This window comes from Anabrus simplex, chromosome 3, assembly GCF_040414725.1.
Source record: "Anabrus simplex isolate iqAnaSimp1 chromosome 3, ASM4041472v1, whole genome shotgun sequence".
Classification (NCBI taxonomy): domain Eukaryota; kingdom Metazoa; phylum Arthropoda; class Insecta; order Orthoptera; family Tettigoniidae; genus Anabrus; species Anabrus simplex.
This window is the reverse complement of record NC_090267.1, coordinates 504,400,686-504,427,196: the sequence shown is the minus strand read 5'-3', so window position 1 is coordinate 504,427,196 and position 26,511 is coordinate 504,400,686.

Here is a 26,511-nt window from a genome sequence, read left to right as displayed (position 1 = left end):
CTGGATGGCGGCAGTACGAGACTGATCGATTGAGTCACCCCTTCCCGACACGATATTTCCTAAGAAGGACATCTGGGGTTGTGCGAAGGAAACCTTGGATGCCTTGAGGGTTAGACCTGCTTTACGCAGTCTTTCAAGCACTTCCTTGAGATGGAGTAGGTGTTCCTCGAAGGTTTCGCTAAAAATTACGAGATCGTCAAGGTAATTATAAACAAACTTGAACTTAATATCCGATAAGACATAATCTAGTAACCGTGTAAGGACAGCCGCTCCAGTTGCTAGGCCAAAAGGGACGCGTTCGAATTCATATAGGTTCCAATCGGTTGCAAATGCCGTGAGATGCTTGGATTCTTCGGCAAGGGGTATCTGGTAATAAGCCTGATTTAAATCGAAAGTGGTGACAATTTTTGCATTAGCGAACCAAGAAAAACAAGAGTGCAAATCAGGAAGTGGGACAGATTGGAGGACTACCTTACGGTTCAACATCCGATAGTCCACTACAGGCTGATAACCACTTTGTGGTTTGGGAACCAGAAACATTGGAGAAGAATAGGCTGACTTGGAAGGCCGTATCACTCCATCAGCGAGCATTTGATCAATGATAGCCTTCAGGGCTTTCATTTTGGGAGGTGACAACCGGTACGTAGGAGAGCGAACAGGTATGTTATCTGTAACCTCAATTTTGTATTCTAATACATTGGTGACGCCTAACCTATCGGTGAAGACATCAGGGAACTTATCGCAGAGTTTCTTAAGTTGATTGGCCTGCTCTTCGGGTAAGTGATTAAACTCAAAAGCCTTGAGTTCATCAGAATCCCCGGGAACAGCGTTAACGTGGCAAGGCAGAATAGGGGAGCGATCACAGAGCTCAAAGGATCTTGCACAAAATTTAAAATGGAATCTGTTGAACTGGAGGTCCAAAATCATGCCTGTTTTAGCAATAAAGTTTGCACCCAATATGAATTGGCAGGATAAATCGTTTGCCACTAGCACTGGCATTTTCCAGGTGAAATCACGGACTCTAATCTTGACCTCTAGAGATCCTACAATATTCAACGAATTGGAATTAGCAGTATGGCAGGTTAAGGACACGGGTTGTAATGTAGGTAGCTTGCAAACAGTTTTCATAGAATCATACCAGGTCTCACTCATCAAGGTGACACTACTCCCAGAGTCCAGCTACGCACAGACAGGTTCATTATTTACCTCTATGCATAAATATGGTAGTTTACAAGAAGGTATGGCAGAAATCCTACAAGATTGTAAGAAATGAAGACCAGAGTCAGACTGGGAGCAATCATTAGCCTCAGCATTAAGTAAATTAACCAAGGTACAGTCATGATCGACAAGACAAGAAGCCATGCTTTGGGATTTGTCATCAGAACCGGCGGTTAGTCTTCTAGCACTACTATGGTCTGGGGGTCCAGAGCCAGAAGTGTTACGTGGGCACTGCCTAGAGAAATGCCTAGTTGATCCACAGTTACGGCAAGAAGTATTGGTAGAAGAGCCTCCACCCATCGCAGGTTTCCTATTGCCTAATGTCCCGGCCTTGGGACAGTCCCGCTTGAGAGAAGCCGTGGAGCCACAATTGAAACATGAACGGGGATTACGCGAGTTGGAAGCAGGTGACGGGGCGGTTTTAGAATCCTGAGTAGGGGGTATGGTTATAGGAGGTGGGGCTAATGCCAAGCGTAGCTGGTCAGCATATCGAATGCCTTCAGCGGACACTATAATTGCTTCCAACTGGGCGAATGTTGCAGGTCGGGGTGAAAGAGCCGGATATGATCTATAGTTCGGGGTGAGACCTTCAATTATGTTGGCAACCATCTGAGCCTCTGAATAGTGGAGCCGGAAAATCTTAGCTTGGAGCTTAATGTCTTGAACATATTCAGATAGTGACTCGTTAAGATGTTGTACTCTGAAATAGTGCTTCTGCACTAATGCCGACAAGGCACGAGCAGGAATGAAATATTCAATAACATGGGCATGAAATTGATCTACTGACCTTCTTTCAGTAATGGCCCTGACAATGTGCTCAGAAAGAGCTCCAGAGACATGTGGGTATAGAATTTGAAATACGTTGTCGTTACTGAGATTATACATTATTGCCTGATCCTTGAACTCGGTTAGAAAGCGAAGGAAGGAAATAACTTCATCAACGGAGTTTGCTGAAAATTTAGAGATACCCCTAAACACGGTGGTCAACGGGTGAGGCAGATTGGAGAAAATCTGGGGAAAGACAGGTGTAGGGGGTGCTTGGGAAGGCTTAGAATAGTCCAGAGGGTTTAGCAAGGCCTCGTGCCTTTGATTCGGGTGCCCTTGGAAAAGGACGGAGTACAGGATAGGTTAGGATTAACGTTATCCTGCAGCGTTACGGGCGCAGACAACCTAATTTGAGAAAGGTTCTCATTAATCTGAGAGACCATTTGGCATTAACCGGTTGTGTAGAGGTTATGCAACTCGATACGGGTGGCGCTAGGACAGGTGGGTGGTTATGCACCATTGAATCAGACCCGGGTTGATTAGGAATAGAAGGTAAACACTGAGCTTCAACGGACTTAGTAGGAATCATAGGAAAACTTGTACGGTTACCAACATGCAAAAGAGATGTATCATCAGAATGACTTACAGGTGTCCTAGGTCCAGACAATGAAACAGAAGATCCCAGGGCAGCATTAGTTACCTCAGACTCCTGAATATGCCTAACACCAGCACTAGGTGTCAGATTGCCCACTTGAGCAGCAACAGATGCCTCGCCACAATTAACACTGTCACTCATTGCAGATGGGATCGACACTTGAATTTTAGAAACGGTGTTATTTAACTTATTGCCTTCAAACAAACCACTGATTCTGTTGAAAATTGTGGAAAACTGTTCTAGTAAGGTTTGACATTTCTGCCGCTCAACTTCCGGCAATTCAACAGACAACAAATCCTTAATCCTGTCTAAATAATGTAATAACTGCCCCTTAACCCGCGCTAATTGGCCATGCGAGGGCTTCGAAGCACTAAAGGACACAAGAATGGCGTTAAATTCGGGTAACCTGTCTTCAATCACGGCCAAAGACTCACGCAACTCGTCTGTAGTTAACTCAGGTATGGTTATAGGTAGGTCAAGGGACTGCTTCAACAGGCTAGTGTCATCTCTGACATTCCCTGTCGAATTAATTTTGCGAATTTTTAACTCGTAAATCAGTTCTGCCTTTCTTAAATGGAAAGGATTAGGAACAGCGCGAGCCATCCTGACAGCTAGAAACAAGATTTCAAGCGATATACGAACCACGATTTTTACGGGGTTTTAGGTTAGGTATGATCACGGTTCACTTTTCTTCTTCCGCAATCTAGCGCTTGCCTCTGCTACCAAATGTTACCTCTACTACAGTGGTAACACCAAACAAGGTACAAACAGAGTTAAAAGGGGAGGGTAAGAGCAAACTACACAATTTAAGAAAACACTACACACTCGGAAAAACAGTAGCTGGCATTACTCGGATCTCCAACAAAACATGTACGAAATATCAGTAGGGCCAACTAGTGAACAACAAACCGGGAAGATGAAAGGGCTGGGAACCTACCAAAGGCATGGACATGGCTTAGATAGCGGATTCTGAAATGAATCACCGTGATCCTTAGTTTTTTAAAAATATTATTTACAAGATAATTTTACAAATACATTCCAAGTTATGATCTATAAGTTCAGTGATATACATAGGTTATTCGTAGCAGTGTAAATTCAAATTTCAAATCAACTGTACATCCAGTTACCAATGCAGTAACACAATGCAATTTACAGGTTATCCAAAATCTAGAGTACCCCAAGTGATACAGAACTACCAGAGGCAAAACCCCCAAGCGAAATAATGTTAAACTACAGTATACATATTTTAGTGAAACAAGAAATGGGAATGCCTCGGAAACGGACAGGTAAGTCCAGCGGAAAAACTAAGGCGTCATAAGTAACTAATTTGGTGAATCTAGGCGAGGTTAGGGCAGACTCCTGTATGAAAAGCAAATCGGAACATTACGGAAATTTTAGCAGGATGGAATTCAAGAGTGCTTACCCGAGGAGAGAGCCATCCCGGAAACCGGGGGACGTCAACCAGATAGGCTGCTCGCAGACTGATAGACCAAGACCGACAGAATTCAGGATACAGAATTCATTCGAACCCTGCCTCACTCACAATATATAGGAATTACTGGCCTTGGAGGCAACCAATCAGCGTGCACGAGTTCCCTATTGCCACCTAGACTCACCAATCACAACCTTACTTTCGATCGCGAACTTTGACTAACATTCTAGAATACGCATGATCGCGAAAGTCGTATTTTTCCAGAATAGACAGAACACACTTTCTAGAACACATACCAACAAAGTAACACACCCTGTAAAAAAGTTATGTAACTTTCTGGATCTTTCCAGGAACTAGAGGCAGAATTCTACTATTTACAAAATGCCTATGTTACAACATTATACAGTACAGGTTAGGTCAATAAAAATAAAACATCATATCGTATTTTTCAAACAAGGTCTTCAAAAAAATACATTCCACTCGCATTACATAGTTCACCTGTAATAATAATAATAATAATAATAATAATAATAATAATAATAATAATAATAATAATAATAATAATAATAATAATCGTATGGCCTCAGCTACCGTTTGCAGACATTTCGATTTGACGCCATCTGGCTGTCTGCTCGTCAATTTCGACGTTCCGTTTTACTCTAGATCCGCTAGATGGCAGACAGAGTAAACCGGATCTCTCTTGGGCGTCTATGGCTGAGATTGAATTATTTTTGTCGGGTAAATACCAAATGTAACACCAGAGATCTTTTACATGCCGACATCGTACAACATGGAGTGTCGAATGGACTTTTTTCTGCCCTTCAAAAATCCGACTACCTCTGCCGGGTTTGAACCCGCTATCTTGGGATCCGGAGGCTTTTTATTGGTAGATCTGCTAAAATGAAATGCAATCTTTGCGGGTTAGTGTTCTCTTTTGTTGGTTGGAATTGAACCCGTGTTCATGGATCGGACACCACCACTTGTCTCCTGAGGCAGCTAATTAACTATTGAACGATGGATACGACCGCTGTAAAATTCAACATGTTAATTTAATAATAATAATGATGATGCATGGCATCTGTATAGGCTTGGTGATGACCTAATGAGGATAAAATGAATGGCTAAGACGTCATAAACACCCAGTCCCCGAGCGAGGGGAATTAACAGTATGAGAGGGTTGATTCTGAAATTTGAAGTGGGCCGTTGGACCAAAGGCAAGCATTCTATCCATGTAGCCACCAAGCTGCACTTTGATTTGCTAAATCTTAGGCTACCACCTCCACTGATTAGGTGTTGAGTATTGGCAGTGGCAGAGGCCAGGGCAGTGGCTATTGGCTGCAATTCAAAATGCTGAAGGCGTGACATTCACTAAACCAACCGTCGAAAAGGGACCTAAGTCTAGTGGTAGTCCACGTCCTGTTCCCAGCATACGCCATTGATTATATGGTCCTAGATACAGTTCAACAATAAACTTGAGAAGGTTTGAATTTCTCAGAAAGAGAATTATTCCTTCGTGCCCTACAGGTCCTGCAGGAAGCATTTGTTTATTTTGTTTATTTTGTTTATTCATACTTCCCAGTTTAAGGGTTGTTCTCCAAATATATGCCCCTCAGGCAGGCTGTCATGCAGTGAAAAAGATCAGTACCTCGTAGATCTAGAGGACCAAATATAGGAAGACATCACTACAATTATGGGAGACCTGAAAGCCCGAGTTAGGATAGATAGGCAAAATGGTTGAGGCGAGCAGCAAAGTTCGAGAGGCGGTTGGCATCAAAAAGGTCGAGGTTAACAACAGAGTAGACACGGTACGAACAGCCGTGTAACGGAAGTTCAAACTATGGCACAGCAAGAGGCAGGTAATAAAGATGTAATATTGACTGATTGTTAGTTAAAAAGGAAAATTGTCCAGCTCTTAAATGTAAATTCATTGAATCATGTGTGTAAGGAATGTGCCGATAATTTTATTGACATGGTTGCGCCAATCATTTAAAAGTGTTGAATATTTTTTTGATTTGGTAAATCTGAATAAGCCTATTATTGTAAAAGTTGCTGATGGAAAAGTTTTGAAATAGAATATGTGATAAAGTGCGACAGCGAGTGGGACTCGCTCTGGTGGCTCGACGTGCACACAAATACAGTACAGACCATACGCGACACTCTGAGAGATATCAAGGGACAGCGATTAGAGCTCTGTCTACGTCTAGTGGAGTGACCTGAGAGTTACTGATTCTGTCATATGAGCACGTGTATTTGTTTGTGAAGTTTTTGGGGTTATTTATGTGTTTGCAAGTTGACATAAGGAAATAGTAGCGTGTGTCATTCCTTTATATCTCCTCTCAATATGAGTGAAAAGATATGTGCTGCATTTGGCTGCAATAACTATGAAGTGCAGAAGGATTTGCGGTCTTTCTTCCGTTTCCCTCGTGACAAGAAAATGTAAGTAAATACTGTGTTTGCATATATATTCTTCCAGTTGCAAAGATATTTTTATATAAGGCCTACTTCCTAAACTCACCTGTGCGACCCACATTTTAACTGGCTTAAAATATAATAAGCTTGTTTTATTGTATTAGTGCAGTGCCGGCCCCATGGTGTAGGGGTAGCGTGCGTGCCTCTTACCCGGAGGCCCCAGGTTCGATTCCAGGCCAGGTCAGGGATTTTTTCCTGGACCTGAGGGCTGTTTCGAGGTCCACTCAGCCTACGTGATTAGAACTGAGGAGCTATCTGACGGTGAGATAGCGGCCCCAGTCTCGAAAACCAAGAATAACGGCCGAGAGGATTCGTCGTGCTGACCACACGACACCTCGTAATCTGCAGGCCTTCGGGTTGAGCAGCTGTCGCTCGGTTGGCCAAGGCCCTTCAAGAGCTGTAGTGTCATGGGTTTTGGGGGATTAGTGCAGCAGTTAACCTTCAATACCGATGTGTTGTTGTAGGTGTGATCTGTGGGTTACCCCATTTGGAATGCCGTTAGAGGCGGAAAACTATCGATAGTGCTATAGTTATCGATATCGACCACTATCGTCATACATCGATAGTCAGTTGCCTATTGGTTTATTTTTCGCGCTAACAGGAATTGTACAGCTGTTTGCAGTTAACTGGTGAAGAGTTTGTTCCAATTCATAGGTGTGCATTTAAGTATCTCTGCATACCTACGACTTCAGTGCCGACAGAAAGACTATTTAGCATTTTGGAAGGTGGGATTCTCCACTCAACCTAACCTTAGCTGAGTTGATGCCAACGAGCTAGAATAACATAGAGGCGGGAGCGCTGTCTGGGTGAAGCTAATAGAATGAATGTCCGCCATGTTTCCTGTGGTCACATAAGCAAGGGTGCGTGGCTCTTGAATGACGAAAAGTGTAGAAAATACGCATTTTAAAATCACTGGGGCAAAATTAAAGACCGTTAGCCGAAAGCTATAAAGCATTGAAAATCATAGACTGCGAATACCGCCACTTCATCATTTTTCGGCACGAAGCCATCATCACGATCAACTGATTGTGGGGTAGTACGAAATAGTCGCACAGTGACACACGAATAGGTCTCCAAATCGGAACAAGAGCGTTACCCTACTTGGCTGTTGTGGTTATGAGTAAATTACAATAAAAACCGTGGAAATAAATATTTATGACAGAAATCCTTAAAATCATAGGTTACAACCTCATTCTGATCACATTTTTAAAGGTATTGCATCCTCGTGAGTACTGTCTTTCTTTCTTAATCTGTTTACCCACCAAGGTTGGTTTTTTCCACGGACTCGGCGAGGGACTCCATCTCTACAGCCTCATGGGCAGTGTCCTGAGGCGTGAGAATTTGGGTCGGGAGATACAACTTGGAAGCAGGACCAGTACCTCTCCCACGCGACCGCACCTGCTTTGCTGAACAGGGGCCTTGTGGGGGAATGGGAGATTGGAAGGGATAGACAAGGAAGAGTGAAAGAGACTCCCGTGGCCTTAAGTTAGGTACCATCGCGGCATTTGGCTGGAGGAGAAGTGGGAAACCACGGAAAACCTCTTCGAGAATGGCTGAGTTGTTAGTCGAACCCACCTCTACTCAGTTGACTTACCGAGGCTGAGTAGACCCCGTTCCATCCCTCGTACTACTTTTCAAATTTCGTGGCGGAGCCGGTAATCGAACCCGGGCCTCCGGGAATGGCAGCTACTCACGTTAACCACTGCAGTACAGAGGCGGCCTAGGAGTACTGTGTCACTGTAACTGTTTAATGTAATTATATATTATAATATAGGGGTCATCATTTTTTCCCATTACCATATCATACTGGGATTACTAGCTGAAAAGTAAACTTGAAAGTTGCCCATTACGAAGTGTAGCCCAGTTTTACATACCAGTGCAACTGACATCTACAATAAAGGCTGCATACATTTCACAAACAGCAGTAAAATACTGTATATACCATTCTTGGTGTACGTTTGACCGAAATAGGTGACTCTTCTTGGCTACGGTACGTTTCCCTGGCGGTGGGCGCTCCTTTTTTTTGTAAATGTGAAGGAAAATTAAATAGGGTTGGAACGGCATTTACCAGTAATCGCCGTTGGTCATTTGTTTCATACACGTACATTTTTTTATTGGCTTTAGGTGCCAGACCAAACAGCCAGCTAGAAAATACACGTCCTTATCCTTGAAATGTACAGAGCATAAGCGACTGTATTGAGTGAGATACCATTTATCTCTTTTTGTCCTCACAACCCATTGTTCCGTTAATTCCTTGTTATTTAAAGGAAATCTGAAACATAATCCGACAAATAATTACTTTGGCTATCAGTTTCTTCGCTGTGAAAGCACTGAAATGTGTTTACTTGCAAACAGAAATTACAAAAAGTGATCTCCGCTATCATTCAGTAATACTTACTTAAAATTTGGTTTTATTACTTCGATTAGTACAGCCGTACGCTGAGCATACGGCTGGCATTCTTAAAACTTACGAAAACATACGAAATGAAACTGCCATGTACAATCTACCTGTCACCTCAACATTATGTTCTTGCGCCAACTCGCTTTGTTTTGACAACCGTTAACATGGCTGCCCTTTATCAACTTGCTTCCGCAGGGAGCGCTGGTGTCAGGCATACAGCCCCTCTATGTTATTCCATCGGCCTCTACTATGACTGCGCTAATACGCCTTCTCATTCGCCCAGTCACACATATAAACGAGCGAACACGGCGTAGTTACCAGTTCAGGCGCTTGGAGCGCTGAGAAGCTGGCATTAGTCTGCCTGACGAGACACGCTCGGTGCTAAGAGTGCTGGTGTAATTTGAACCTGTGTTTACCTTTGTTTGTTGGTCGTGAACCGTTTTTAATGTTTATGTACATAATATTGTTTACTACTGTGTGCCTTAATGTAAGATGAAAAACAGATCGGCAAGTGGAATTTCGCTTCATGAATTTACTTTCAACGAGTAACAACGTCATAAATGGCTAAATGTTACTTAAAAACAGGATTTCCCGCTGAATTTCAATTCAAGATCATCGAAACGATATGTTTGTCACATCGAATAAATCCACACTTTCACATACACAGAAGATATAAACTGCGAGACTGGAATAACACTCTTAGTAACGGAGCGCCTCTTAGTAGAAAGTCGGTGTCTAAATGAAGAAGAGAGATTGTGATTGTTGGTAGTCCATCGAACAACAGATGTTATATGACAAGAAACTGGACACCTTATTTCAACACGAAAACGATTCATTCCATGTTTAGCGAATACAAACTACTCAAGATGACTGTCATGCAAGCGAAAGTAGAAATCGAATTACCCTAGTCAAACACCTTTTCTGTTTTATAATTTCTGCTGTGACTACAAAATAAAGGTTACAGCAGCATTTTTCTTGTTTAAGAGACTTTTAGGTGTAGAATTCGAAGCTTGCGGTTTTTTCGTGTTGCGCATTGTGAGTGACAATCGTAAAACTAATGTTAGCAGGATAAGAAGAATGTCTTCTTCAAAACACATTAAACCGAAGATCTGTTGTCCTGTTGATAGTGAGATGCCTCTTTTTGCTTTCGACATATACATCCTTAAAGTTAGAAATTCCTTACAAAAAAATCTGTGTTTGATGGTTTCCAGGTTACAAAAGGTGATTTTATCAAGAAATTGTATCAGATGCAATCTAATGAAACTGAAAAACAGGTTCTTTTCTTACATGCAAAAATATCGAGCCGTCTATGTTTAAGAAAATGAATGTGCTGCGCGCGAAAGATATTTTCGCGACTGAAGTGATAACAGCCCTATAATATTTAAAAGACAATTAGTATACAGATACCCTATGCACGATTTTTAATGCAGATACCACTGTCGAATACAAGTTATCGATAAAAAGTTGATTCGGCATACGTATCAGTAGCACAAATGTAGCAACATTGCAGCCGGACAAGATGCTTGATTCTTTTGACAAGTCCAAGATGTTCAACAGTGCTATTGTACTTGATTTATAAAAGAGATTAAAACAGCAGGCTGCAGTAGCCATCTGATTTGCCACTGTGGATTTTGAAAATTATTCATGATTTTGTATTTGAAGCACAAACATTTGTTCATAAAAATCCGGTTGCATATATGAGTGACTATTTAGTGCCTGTGTTGAGTTATTTTCCTCACTCCAGTTGTCCTGAAATCGGACATTCATAGTTATTGAGTGAAGTTATTTGCGAGTGTGCTATTCTTGTTTTCTTTAATAACATAGCCACATAAATAACAGAGATCTTCGAAAGATTTGAACGCGAGAACGCGTATTTACTACCTACCGTTAACATTATTTTGTACGGTTTTTCTGCTGCGGAATGGTACGTTCTTCACTGAATTTCTTTATGAAGGTGTAAGGTATGATTAAAATATGTTTTTTGAGTGATTGGCTATATATTTGAACAGATATGTACTAAACACTTAACGTGTGCTGTAATGAACAATCGTGTTTCAATGCCAGCGAAGCAGCGCTCGGTGGTAGAAATGGGAACTAGGCCCATATCCCTCATATTTCTGTATTGGGAAGGCGTATTAGCCGAGTCAGTCATAGTAGAGGGCGATGGTTATTCTAGCTCGTTGGTTGATGCCGATACAGGACAAAAATGAGACGAATGAGTTGTCAGAGATTGTATGTAGGCGAGAGAAGATAAGGCACATTTTAGGTCAAAGACTAAGTTCATAATAGCAACTGTAAACTCTCCTGCCATCTGTTGAGAATGCTGTAAAACATTTTTCCAAAGATATTGCAATACCGGAGAAAATGTCGGGCGATCGCAAAATGAACACTGCAGCTGAACGAGAATTTAGGTTCTTTCCAACACAGTCCCTGTACTAGTACAGGGTCTAGGTGCCCATGCACAATAAGAAAAATCCTTTCCAACACAGTCAAAATTGCGTTCATGTATTCGTCCGTCTACTGCAGTCAGGCGTTCCAACTAAATCTTCGCATCGATCCCTGGCCGTCGGAACTAGTCTAAAGCATGTACTGAGCCGTACATTTCTGTGACATGGCAGAAACACCCGTTGCCTCCTGCTGTACGCTGATTTCTTTGGAGTTCCTTAACCCGATGAGTGCTACGCCCGCCTATAGACGGGCTGACGCGGCCGGTCCACCAGGGCCACGCCCGTCTATAGACAGTGCGCGAGAATTTTAATTTTTTTGAGTTTCCCGGTTCACTTTCGAGTGCGAATTTGATCTCTGACATGTTCTGCCATCTGTCGGGCATTATGTAGAAATAACTGATCAGAGATTATAGCTTCGGGAAGTAACTTACAGAGCTTTTTGTAGACGTCTGTGGAGTTCATCTGTGACATAAACAAACATGGCGGCACAACAATTTATTTGCTCTTGCAGCGATGTTATTTCGGATCACAGAATCTTTCAGTTATTAACCACAGCGGAAAGTGATGATGGAGATAATCATTTTAAGGAATTGTTAAGCTATTTTTAAATTGAGAGTGGTAGAGAGAGTGCCGAAAATACTGTATGTGAGAGAGAAACCGAGCCTCCTTCTAAACGAAAGAAGAAAAACACAGGGAGTACAAAAGCTATTTTATCGCTAATTTCGTGGCGGATGGGTTACTTTTCTTTACCAGAGTTTCAGGTAACTGTGACAGGCTCTGAGGGCCAAGTAGTGTTTGATGACAACCCGAAAATCATTGACATTTAGAAACTTTTGTGCCAGTGCAGATAGTTGAACAAATCGGCATCACAAACAACCAGTAGAAAACATTTAACAATCACCACATTCCAGGTTTGGAAATTATTTTAAAATATCAACTTATATACTTCTAAGAAGTTACATGTATTAGTTGCCAACAGATTTTAGGAAATAATATTATTGATCGCTCTTTACTTTGTATAAAGATAATGCACGGATGGGCACATAAGTGTAATTTTGTTTTCTCTCAAAATAATATTGACCATACGTGTAGGATTTTCCATTTGCATTTATAAACAAACAACATTTATAAACATTTTAAGCTAATCACCCCACTGATAAGTAAAAAATGGAGGCTTCTACAAAAAAAAATTACATACGAATGAAAAAACTCAGCACTGACGTATACCAAACAGTCAACTGGTAACTCAGCACTTAAAAGGTTAATCAGTTGTTTTTCATGCACATTGCGCGCTCTTCTCCCAACCGACGCCTTATTAATAGAAGCCGGTGAACAGCCTTTAAAGATTCGGCGACAGACTTTAGCTGCTAAGTATGTCCTCAAACAGTTTACTGTCACCCGGTGTCAGCTTATCCCCAAGCTACTTCGAAATCATTCTCTTGTCTAACACATTCTACTCCTCTTTCCCCTCTTGCAACTAAACGTATTCGACTTTCCCTCGACTTAAGGGAAGTAAGTATTTATACCGACGGGTCAAAATCAGTACACGGCGTTGGAGCAGCCTTTTATATCCCTCAACCGTATACTCTCTCTGTTTTCCCTCCCTTCTACCTTTTCTGTTTTTACCGCCGAATTGTTTGCCATTCGACAAGCCCTCATTACCATCAGGTCACATGCGTATGATAAGGTTATGATTTTCATGGATGCACAAAATGTTCTGCATGCCTTATGCTCGCCTCTTTCTTCCCCTAATTGGTACTTACATAGCGTCAAGTATCTCTTATATATACTTACTCGTTCTGGCGTATACGTAACTCTGGTTTGGGTTCCCAGTCACTCTGGTATTATGGGGAATGAGACTGCTGATCAGGCAGCTAAACGAGCATCACAACAATCTCCCCCTCTTTCTCTAGCAATCCCTCCTCCTGATCTCATACATGAAGTGCGGGCTATATCGTATCAACAATGACAGTCTGATTGGAATGAATCGTCACGAGAAAAGGGACATTTTTATCATCTGTTACAACCTGTTACTCCTCATAAACCGTGGTTTTATTATGGCACGTACTCTCGCCGCCACATCACATCTATTATTCGTCTACGTTTTAATCATGCTCTTACTCCCCAATATAAAAATCGATTTCATCTTTCTCCCCCAAATTCCTGTGTTTATGGCTTGCCTGTTACTGACAGTAATCACCTCCTGTTACAATGTCCTGCTTTTGATGTTCCCCGCCAGCGCTTCCTATCCTCTTTACTTAACATGCCCTTCCCCACAAGTATTTCGTGTTTACTATCCTCACTAACTCCTACTCTTGTTAACAGCATAAATCAGTTTCTTGATGATGCACATATTGCATTATAATCCTTTAAAAGCCTCTTTGTTCTTACTCTTCCATTGCAAAATGTTTGTCATATTTTTGGTGGGATATAAATCACCTTAACCTGTGTCTTATATGAGGTCATCATGTTTTTGTGTGAGTCCTATGTTTTTTCTATCAGCTATACCTTTAACGTTTCATTACGAGTGATATATGTGTCAGTGTTGATGTTATTAATCTGTTTTCGTGATTGGACGATAACAAATGAGTCCAACCACACCATTCTAGAAGAAGAATAATAATAAGAAGAAATTAATCAGCTGTTTGGTTACTGAGGTTAGGATGGATAGTGATGACGAATTTTTACAATCTTCATCCAGTGACGAAGAGGAGGTTCTATTTTTCGCAAAAAGGAAAAGAAATGAACATTATTTAGGTAACGGTAATTGAATATTTTTTTTATTTATGTATTGTGTTACGTTAGGCATATAGTATATAGAGGCACAAAAGATACCAGGTGAAACAAAATATAATTGAAATACGATGTATTTTTCAGAAGAAACTGTTCCTCAATATAATGAAAATGAGTTTTTCGAGCATTTCCGCATTAGCCGAGGAGTTGCACAAGATATTACAAATCGATATGAAAGAAGTGAGCATCTTAAAAGACATTATGGGCAGTATGGGAAAATTTTGGCATTCCACCAGGTTAGTACAGTAATCAGGTTTAATTCGCTAAAATTTGCAGAGATTTGTTTTAAAAGTTTCGTGAATGTTATATTTTCAAATTGTTTCAGATCCTCATTTTCTTATGGTATATAGGTCATCAAACGTCAGGTTTCAATGATGTTGCTGACAGATTTAACATCGCTCTAAGTTCGCTACATAGAATTGTTAGGAGAGTGGGTATATTTCTGAGTGATTTATCACCCCAAATTATTACATGACCCACTGAAAATGAAAAGGCAGTTAGTGCCCAATACTTCGGAGCCAATGGATTTCCTGGTGTCATTGGAGCCATAGATGGATGTCATATTAAAATTGACAAACTAGAAAACGATCCGGACTCCTATACAAACAGGAAAGGATATTATTCAATTCAGGTGTATTACTAATTTTTAAATTTGTAATTTATTATACCTGTGCAACCATTAAAATTTTTATATGGAAGTGGGCTTGACAAAATTTCTCTTTTCAGATGCAAGCTCTTGTGCATCACACAAAAAAATTTATAGACGTATTTATTGGCTATCCAGGCTCGGTCCACGATAGCAGGGTTTTTAGAATTTCGCCTCTGGGGAATAATTTTGTGGAAATCATGGTTTCCCATTTTCACACCAGGCAAATGCTGGGGCTATACCTTAATTAAGGCCACGGCCGCTTCCTTCCAACTCCTAGGCCTTTCCTATCCCATCGTCGCCGTAAGACCTATCTGTGTGGGTGCGACATAAAGCCTTAGCAAAAAAAATCTTGTGGAAAAGCGTGGCCGTTATCATATGATTGGCGACAGTGGTTACCCACTTCAACGGAACTTGCTGACTCCTTACAAAGATAGAGGAAACCTGACTTCACAACAAAACAACTACATTATGAAACTATAAAAAAATCGCTATGTAGTGGAGCATGCTTTCGGACTTTTGAAACAGAAATTTAGACAGATGTACCATATCAAATTAAGAAGCATTTTCCTCATTACTAATTGTTCCGAGGTATCTGTGGAACAACAGAGGTGAAAGAAGGTGCGGGCTGGAATAGGTCTCAACTACCAAATTAAAGTTAATTTAAAACTTTAACAAAGGTTATATTTTCTTTCCAAAATCAACAAATGACAACAAATAACTAAAGTGTAACAGGTACCAAGTAGCAAATCAACAAATTAAGAAATTATAGATTACAGTCGTTACAAGTTTTGGGGCTTCGAGCCCCGTTTTACATTCCTTGAGCCCTCAGCTCACAACCAAAGGGCAGAAAACCCTTTCATACCAAGGAGCAATTGCCCCTAATTAGAATGTCAAGCCTCCTAGAGGCACGCAGAGATCAAATTTGGAAAGAGCAGTCCCGGTCTCAAGTTTACAAGCCTATCAAAGGCCACAACAAACTTCACTCCTAACTGCCCTCAAGGCACACATACAGTGAAACAGGGGTATCTTGTACCCAACCTACAGGGCCTTCACATGAAGAAAACAAAACTTTGGGTTAATTAAATGGCCCAAAAAACCAAATTGACTGGAGGCGTAGCTTGCACTCCTACATGAAACTTCTTAAAACCTAGGTGGCACTCGGCCAGTTATACAGGGGCTAATCCCATACTATGGAGGTGACTCGTAGAAGAATAATTTATTACATTAAGAAGAGAAGAAAATCGGTTATGAAAACGTAGTCACCTCAAAACAACATGAGTGGGAGCTCGAGGGGTTTAAGCACTCTCTATCCCAAATTGCGGTTAATTTACATGAATATAGTAAGGTTTACATTGAAAAGAATTCGAACCTTCCCCCGCGGGTTAAAACTGCTGAGCTAGCAAGAAATAAAGTTCTTAAACGGCCATTACCTTGTTGATGAACTGCTGCCAGAAGAAAGAGGCGCTTTCCGCCCCCCTGCTACATAATCACACACTAAGCAAGTTGTCGATGAAGTGGCGACGAGCCATGAACCTCAGCAGTTTTATATGCTCGGGGAAAGTTCGAGACCTTTCGTGAATAAAACAGTCCCGCCCACTACCTTTTATTGGTCGGCTAAAGATTACATGACAAAACTGAAGAAGAAATCTAGGATTGGTGGAAAATTAATTTAGAAAATTTAGGATTGGCTGAATTTAAAACTGGCGGAAACAGAGGTCAATATTGCCAACCCAAAAAATGAAAGAAAGAAATTTAACAAAGAACAAACTTATGGATACAGAATTTCTTCAAAAACAGTTCGTTCACTTCGCACCAGGGTGCACAGTTATAGTTTTTATGTAGTGACATCTAGAAGAGAATGTCCACACTTCTTGCTACAGAGCAAACAAACACAAATCGAAATAGACACAGTTCAGAACACTTCAAAATTTACAGTAGTGACATCTTCCAAGAAACCTTTGATTTAATACAGATTTTAAAGTTCAGAGTTTCTCCTGTAAGGGATACTTATTAGGCGCACAATTTAAATTTGCGGGGTCGGGGTGTAGCAACCGGTACAGACCTCCCCCCTAAAAGTCCTTCCCAGGGGTGACACAGAAGAATGTTGAAGAAAACCTTTTCCCAAAACAAAGTCCAAGTTTGTTGTAGATAATTTGAAATTAATTGAATTGCAGCTTCCTTTGAAATAGATTTGTAGGAGTATATGGAAGAGTTATTAAAAATTTTCAGAGTCTGTAGCAGCATTTAAACAGAAACCATTTAAAGCATCAAGACATGTTTCAACATAGTTGAAATCCAGCTAGAGAGTGTCTTTGTTGTAGTTAGATTTAGATGCGAAATTTTTTTAGTTCGGTAGTAATTTGATTCCGAAACAAAACTGTAATTCTTGAAGGAATATATTTTAAAGTTCAGCACGGTTGATGTTGGAGTCAAAATATATTAAATGTAGGTATAGAATGTCCATGTGACAGTTACATGCTGCTTGGTCTTAACGGCAAGTCCTGCCGCCGCTGCCGATATTTCACCGATGTCGCTCGGACCCCTCAAGTACCCTGAGATACCCTTTCTCCAGCTCTGTGAGAGGGGTAGAGGTGCTGCACGCCGCAAATGAGAGGCGAAGTTTAAGCCTCCCGCTGAGTTGATGGAAGGGCCGTCGCACAACAGCCCGTGCCGTGATATGGACTCCAGCGCGCCGTACTCAAATAGCCATCACGGGAGTGGGGTGGGACCGTACCCCACCTCAGTGGAAGTACGGCGCCGAGCATCTGCCGGGCACTGAAACATTAAAATTTCTGCGGCAGAAAGATGTTGTTGGAGACAACTTATTTAGTGGGTACGGTATAGACGTTGAGGCTGAGGGGTTAGCGGCGTGAGTTTGTTTTTTCAAGCCACTGGTGTGTTTGAGCAAGAGACAGGAGCGTGGTAATGGCCTAGGTGGGCAGGATAGCAGTTTAATTGACAGGGGAGGTTGTACAATGAATATTTAAATACAAAGAACATAATTCAAAGGGCAGAAGGCCTAAAATGAATCCAAAAATATAACCTTTACGCCGTTGTAGCCAAAATTTCAAGACTAAGATATTAGACATTACGCAGGCTTTATCTGCGACAGATGTACCCTAAAGATCCTCTCGGTGGCTGGATTACTCACTAACAAAGTGACCGGCGTAAGAAAATCTAAAATTATGCACGGCCCATGAAATCTGGGGACAAGCTTGCCCACGGGAACAAAATTCTTGACCATAACTTGGTCTCCTACCTTTAAATTGGTGGGCCTCCGTCCACGATCATATCTTTCCCTAACCTTTTCATGAGAAATTTTAAGATTGGCCTTGGCCTTCTTCCAAAGATCTTTAATGTTATCAGGATCTATTGTCTCAGGTAGAATATCACTAAGAGACCAAAGGTTAGAAAGCGGCGTGTTGGGAACAAACTTGAACATCAAAGAAGCTGGAGTAAATTTATGAGATTCATGAACCGCCGAATTCAAAGCAAAAGCTAACCAATGCAGGGACGTGTCCCACCTAGAATGGTCTTCATGATGATATGCAATCAGCGCCGACCTCAGATTACGATTGACCCGTTCAGCCAGAGATGGTTGAGGATAGTAAGCAGAAGTTGTTACATGTGAGATAGATAGATCAAAACATAATTTACGAAAGGGATTAGAGGTAAAGTCTTTAGCATTATCAGACACAATATATTGACACGGACCAAACGAAGCAAAACTGGAATTTAAACAAGAAATAGTGAACTGAGCGGTAGCCAGCTTAGTCGGAAATAACCAGGAAAATCTTGTGAAACCATCTACACACACAAAAATGAATTTGTTGGCGTTCCCCTTTGACTGGGGGAAGGGTCCTACGTAGTCGATATAAAGACGTTCCATGGGGCGCGACGCCTGATGAGAAGACAAGAGCCCTTGCTTAGTGGACATGGAGGGTTTACTAAGCCAACAAGTTTTACAAGCTTTTACTAATTCACGGATTTTCTCCGTCCATACCCTTCCAAATGAACATTTCACGGATCTTTTCACGGGTTTTGAAGATGCCTAAATGCCCCCCTAATGGGGTCTCATGATAGTACTTGAAGATCATGGGCACGAGAACAGCTGGAACCGCAACTTTCATCATCTTATCATGCCCCGACGGGCAACATAGAACACCATTCCTCAGTACATAAGGGACGACATGTTCCCCCGAAGAAAGGGTTTGCATGATAGGGGCCAGCGTCGGATCTTCACGTTGATATTTCTCAAGATCCCTAAACAACATGGGAGCATCGGTTAGAATGACATTAACCTCAGGTAGTATGGACTCGGGAGGTGAAGAACTATCAACCTGTTCAGGGGTCTCTACATCATTAGAAAACATAAGGCTTAGTCCTCTCAGCAACCACGTTTTCAGTACCTCTAATATGCCTAACGTCAAACTGGAAGGCAGAAATTCGGATGGCCCACCGGGCTATACGACCCGTACGACGCGGCCTACCTAAGACCCAACTTAAGGCTTGGTTATCAGTTTCCAAGTCGAACTTGACATGTTCCAGATAAAGGCGGAACTTTTCTAGCGCAAACAAGACAGCCAAACCCTCAAGTTCATAGATGGAATACTTGGCTTCTTGAGCCGAAAGAGTCCTAGATGCATAGGCGATGGGTCGCCTCCCTAGTTCGGTCTCTTGAAGAAGGACCTCAGCCACTGCCGACGACGACGCGTCGGTTTGGACGATGAATTTCTTCGAGAAATCAGGCATGGCGAGAACAGGGGCATTACACAGAGCTAATTTGAGATATTCAAAAGCGGCTTGTTGAGAAGGCCCCCACTCAAATTTGACGCCTTTCCTACGAAGTAAGTTCAAGGGCGCCGCTCTATTGCGAAATTTGGAATAAATTTCCTGAAGAAATTCACCATACCAATGAACCTAGCAATACTTCTGATGTCCTTGGGAGGCTTGAAATCACGGATGGCCTGTGTTCTAGAATGATCTACTGCGACACCATCTGGCGACACAATATGCCCTAGAAATGACATGGAGGGCTTAGCGAAAGCGACTTTGGACAACTTAACTGTTAACCCTGCTTTATGAAGGGGACTTACGACCTCTTTCAGATGATCAAGGTGTTCTTCAAATGTCTCAGAAAATACGACGACATCATCCAGGTAATGATACAAGTACTTAAATTTGATGTCGGAGAAGAGCCTGTCTAGCAGTCTCGTAAGCACAGCTGCTCCCGTGCGGAGCCCGAAAGGCACGCGGTTGTATTCATACAAGTTCCAATCCGTGGCAAACGCTGTCAGGTGTTTAGATTCCTCTGTAAGCGGTATCTGGTTATAAGCCAGGTTGAGGTCCAAGATGGTGAAGAACTTAGCTTTACGAAACCAGGAAAAGCAAGAATGAAGGTCAGGAAGGGGCACAGATTGTAACACTACCTTCCGTTTGAGAGCCCTATAATCAATCACAGGCCTGAAGCCACCTTGAGGTTTCGGGACTAGAAAAATAGGCGAAGAATACGCCGACTTAGAGGGCCGAATAATACCGTCCTTTAGCATTTGATCTATGATTTCCTTTAAAGCTTTCATTTTAGGAGGAGACAGCCTATAAGGTGGAAAACGGACAGGAATCAAATCCGTCACCTCAATCTTGTATTCAATAAGGTCAGTAACACCAGGAGTATCAGAGAACACTTCTAGAAACGACTGACACAGCTTACGAATACTATCAGCCTGCTCCTCAGGTAGATGTCTAAGATCTAACAACATCTCATCCTGGGCAGGCGAAACAGATGAACAGGACACAGAACTACATTTCAATAAGGGGATTTTACAATTGGAAGCAAATTTGAACGTGCACGACTTGCTCTGAAGGTCGAGCACTAGACCGGTGTGAGACATGAAATCAGCTCCCAATATAATGGGGCAAGACAAGTGCTTGGCCACAAACAGTTTTATTTTCCAAGTGAACTTTGAATTGCGGATTTTAGCGTACAGAGAACCTAAAATATCTAATGGGGATGAGTTTGCCGAAACGTAAGGAACCGAAGTCGAACAAAAATCAGGAAGATTACAAACAGTTTTCAATTTGGAGTACCATTCAGCCGAAATAATAGAACAAACACTGCCAGAATCTAATAGAGCCGTTACAGGTTCATTATTTAATTCAATTATGAGAAAAGGAACAGGTGCGGCGGTATCCGCCGCAATCCTAAGACATTCTTTGGGACCTGCAAAAGATAAATTTTGAAGACTGAGTTTACCCTGAAATTTCGACAGGTTTACTTGGGGCTGAGCCTCGGGAAGATGGGTTAGCCGACTCAGCCGAAGCCACTAGTCACTTATGATTGTTGGTGGAAGTTGCACCCGAAGTTGAGCAGGAGGGGGTGCTGTTAGCATTAGGGCAGTTCTTGGCAATATGGGAAAACGCGCCGCATTTAAAATAGCCATGAGATGACCCTGCTCCATTCCTTGTCCCACTAGACTTGATCAATGGACATTTATTGCGAAGATGGTCAGGCGGCCCACAAGCGTAACATTTACGGGGTGTGACGGGTCGGCGAGGTGGAGGCCGAAAACTACTAGAGGATGGAGGGGGTTCTTTCGCGACACGCAAGGTATCGGCGTATCTAACTCCTTCGGCTGAGACAGCCATAGCCTCTAACTCGGCAAACGTTTGCGGACGCGACGCAAAACACAAGTATGATCTGTAAGGTGGTGAAATTCCTTCCACAATGGCTTGAACGATTTGATCTTCGGGAAAATGAAGGGCAAATACCCTAGTATAGAATTTGATGTCTTGTATGAAGTCTGCCAGGTTTTCATCAAGTCGCTGCACTCTATAATAATACTTCTGTATTCGAGATGACCTAGCTCGAGCCGGAATAAAATTAGATAACAAATGGGCGTGGAAGTCTTCTATGGATGACTGTTCAGCAATTGCCCTAACTATCTTGTCGGAGAAAACACCAATTGCATAGGGATAAATGATCTGCAAAATTTGACACGGAGAAAGTGAAAAAACAAGGGCGTGATCCTGAAACTCAACTAAAAACCTTAAGAATGAAATTACGTCACTGGTGGAGTTAACAGAAAACTTAGAAATACCCCTGAGCAACATTGCTAATGGATGAGGCAAACTGCTGAACCCTGGTGACATAGTAGGTAGAGGTCTAAGTGGCGAAGAAGCTAATTCAGAGCGTGCATTATTCAAAGAGGTACGGCGTTCAGGCTCATTGTCTAATGGGGAAGAGGTTTTTTGAGCTCCTACAGATTTCCTATTTGCTTCTCCTTTAGCAGACTCTTCCTCGCTAACTACGTTTACCGTAGCGGGTTGATCAGTTTTGGGAGGTACTGCCCCAGTTAACAATAGGCTAACCTTACTGGACAAATCGGAAAGGTTTTCGAGGACAGCACTAGCCTCCTTCCCTTGAGTATCATTCAATTTAAGAGACAACAGATCGCTAACCCTATTGGAAAAATGGTACAATCTAGCTTTTACACGTTTAAGTTGATTAGGTGATGGATCACCCCCTTCAAAAAACTAACTACCGATGCTAGCTCAGTAACATTATCAGTGATCGTGGATAGAGCGTCGTCAATCTCTTTTTCTCCCAAGGTTGGGATAGTAATAGGCAAATCAAGGGAATCTTTAAGCTTAGAGGTATCGGTCGCAACCGTGCCTCCAGATTGAACATTCCTAATCGTTAATTCATAGATCAATTCCTCCTTGCGCAAATAGCCGGGATGGAGGACGTCGCGAGGGCCGGACATGATGGCAGAACTTTACAAATTTAGAAAGAAAATAAGGAATAAAACCAGCGACTGAGAAAATTGTTAGAGTTCAACCGAAAACATATTTAGCCGTCAAAAGGGGCTAAATTGAGACCCATTCAACCACGCTCTGCTACCACTTGTTCCGAGGTATGTGTCGAACAGCAGAGGTGAAAGAAGATGCGGGCTGGAATAGGTCTCAACTACCAAATTAAATTTAAAACTTTAACAAAGGTTATATTTTCTTTTCAAAATCAACAAATGACAACAAATAACTAAAGTGTAACATGTACCAAGTAGCAAATCAACAAATTAAGAAATTATAGATTACAGTCGTTACAAGTTTTGGGGCTTCGAGTCCCGTTTTACATTCCTTGAGCCCTCAGCTCACAACCAATGGGCAGAAAACCCTTTCATACCAAGGAGCAATTGCCCTTAATTAGAATGTCAAGCCTCCTAGAGGCACGCAGAGATCAAATTTGGAAAGAGCAGTCCCGCTCTCAAGTTTACAAGCCTATCAAAGGCCACAACAAACTTCACTCCTAACTGCCCTCAAGGCACACATACAGTGAAACAGGGGTATCTTGTACCCAACCTACAGGGCCTTCACATGAAGAAAACAAAACTTTGGGTTAATTAAATGGCCCAAAAACCAAATTGACTGGAGGCGTAGCTTGCACTCCTACATGAAACTTCTTAAAACCTAGGTGGCACTCGGCCAGTTATACAGGGGCTAATCCCATACTAGGGAGGTGACTCGTAGAAGAATAATTTATTACATTAAGAAGAGAAGAAAATCGGTTATGAAAACGTAGTCACCTCAAAACAACATGAGTGGGAGCTCGAGAGGGTTAAGCACTCTCTATCCCAAATTGCGGTTATAATAATAATTTCGTGTGGCTATTACTAGCCGATTGCAGCCCTTGTAAGGCAGACCCTCCGATGAGGGTGGGCGGCATCTGCCATGTATAGGTAACTGCGTGTTATTGTGGTGGAGGATAGTGTTATGTGTGGTGTGTGAGTTGCAGGGATGTTGGGGACATCACAAACACCCAGCCCCCGGGCCATTGGAATTAACCAATTAAGGTTAAAATCCCCGACCCGGCCGGGAATCGAACCCGGGACCCTCGGAACCGAAGGCCAGTACGCTGACCATTCAGCCAACGAGTCGGACAATTGCGGTTAATTTACATGAATATAGTAAGGTTTACATTGGAAAGGATTCGAACCTTCCCCCGCGGGTTAAAACTGCTGAGCTAGCAAGAAATAAAGTTCTTAAACGGCCATTACCTTGTTGATGAACTGCTGCCCGAAGAAAGAGGCGCTTCCTGCCCCCTGCTACATAATCACACACTAAGCAAGTTGTTGATGAAGTGGCGACAAGCCATGAACCTCAGCATTTTTGTATGCTCGGGGAAAGTTCGAGACCGTTCGTGAATAAAACTGTCCCGCCCACTACCTTTTATTGGTCGGCTAAAGATTACATGTCAAAACTGAAGAAGAAATCTAGGATTGGTGGAAAATTAATTTAGAAAATTTAGGATTGGCTGAACTTAAAACTGGCGGAAACAGAGGTCAATATTGCCAACCCAAAAATGAAAGAAAGAAATTTAACAAAGAACAAACTTATGGATACAAAATTTCTTCAAAAACAGTTCGTTCACTTCTCACCAGGGTGCACAGTTATCGTTTTTATGTAGTGACATCTAGAAGAGAATGTCCACACTTCTTGCTACAGAGCAAACAAACCCAAATCGAAATAGACACAGTTCAAAACACTTCAAAATTTCCAGTAGTAACATCTTCCAAGAAACCTTTGATTTAATACAGATTTTAAAGTTCAGAGTTTCTCCTGTAGGGGATACTTTTTAGGCGCACAATTTAAATTTGCGGGGTTGGGGTGTACCAACCGGTACACTAATGTCATAAGGGCAGCTTGTGTTTTGCACAACATTGCGATAAATGATGAATTCCTTGTACGCTTAGAAGAAAATATTTTAGAAAATCCATTGTTTCCCTTATTGGAAGGTGAAGAGGAAGATGAGTATGATGCCAAACGGAACAGAGAAAATGTAGTAAATAATCTGTATAAAGCACAACTCTTTCCTTTTTCAAAATTGTTTTCAAATATTATATTAAGAGGAAATTTAAACTAATACATGTATTATGGAAAAAAGGTACTAAAAACAAAAATTTTCAATGATTTAGAATTAAATGAAATTGAAATGAAATATAATGCAAAATAATAATTAACACAGCAACGCAACTTCTTGGCAGTCACTGGTTACGTTCATATTGTTTTTCTAAAACGATAACTTTCCTCTCGAGCAAAGCAATCTTTCTTTATTCTTATTCTAAACTTTTCTTTTGGTATTCCAGTCTATCCTGCCTTATCTGTTCCAAAACACTAATTTTTCTTTTCTTTTGACTAATTGATTTTTTAGCTGTCTTCTTTCGTGTTAACACTGGTCTCTGCTTCACTTGCGTTTGCGTTTGCCTGTACTTCGAAGCTTTCATGCATCGGAACTATTGTTTCTGACGCCAATAAAACTTCTGGATTCATATTTTTTTGGCACCATAAAGTTCCTCCAACTCATTCGCATACTCGAAGTACCTTCTGCCGCTCCCTGTTGAATTTTTGGAGTCTCTGTACTTCTTATAATTCCTGTCGAGAACACGCCATCTGTTCTCACAATTGGTCTCCGTGACTTTCTTTTTCAGCATCACATTAAGCTCTTCTGCTATTACCTTCCACATTTGTCTTATTGACCTTATTTTAAAGGTCCCTACTTCACGTCTCGGACGTGCCACTGAAGAGATTTATGAGCGATTGCGATTTGAATTTCAGAAATGACATAGCATGAACTAGTTGTACTTTCTACTGATTTTTTTATGGATTGTGTTCAATAAATGTTCTATTTTCAGGCATAATAATATGATTCGTTCCACGTTTTGGAAACTATCGATTACTATCGATAGTAGAGCTTATAATATCGGAAAATATCGATGGCGATTACTATAGATAGTTTGCCGTCTGTAAATGCTATGATGCGTTGTCAAGCACTGAAGAAAATATGTGTGATTTAAGAAATCTGATGATGATGCAAATTTGCTTTACCCTAATTTAATGGCAAGTATTGCTTATAGGGAAATTCTGAATGTTTTTGCAGCAAAATTTATAGATTTTCCTTCTGTTAGTAGGCTTCAAGTTAAAAGAAAAATTGTCCAGATCTTAAATGTAAATTCAATGAATCAGGTGTGTAAAGAATGTGGCGACATTTTTATTGACAATGCTTTTAAATGAGAAAAAAGACAAATCTAGCCGTGAACGTTCAGGCAGGTATGCTAAATCTAAAGAAGTAATGCATAAATGAAAGATCAAGCTCTTTCACTGCAGTCCATTTCACATCTTGATTATATGTCTAATTTCAGTCTTTAAATAATAACCTGTTAAATAATTCTTCATTCATGTATCCAGAATTGCTTTAGCAACTTTGAAGTTAATATTTTGGCAACACTTTCTTTCTAGACGTAATTTATTTATACATTTCCGTATATATATTTCCATTGATATTTGAATTTAGCGTGAATTTTCAAGTCACGCCTCTGGGAGCACCACATGCGAATTGTCTCACATTTTAACAAGGCTAAATCCGGAAGTGTTGCGTATTGTCTCTACTGTATTTGGTGCACACTAGCATCTGGGGATAAACAGCTGTAAAGTAATTCACTGTGAAGTGTGAATAACATTTAATTATTTTACGGAAAAATGGCTGGAAGAGACAGTACTTGTGTTACGTATGGTTGTAATAATAACAGATAGCAAACTGCGTCAAAGTCTTTCTATAAATTTCCAGAAAATAAAGAAATGTGAGTATGAGTTGTGGTATTAGTGTAGATGGTATGTGTGGTAATTGTA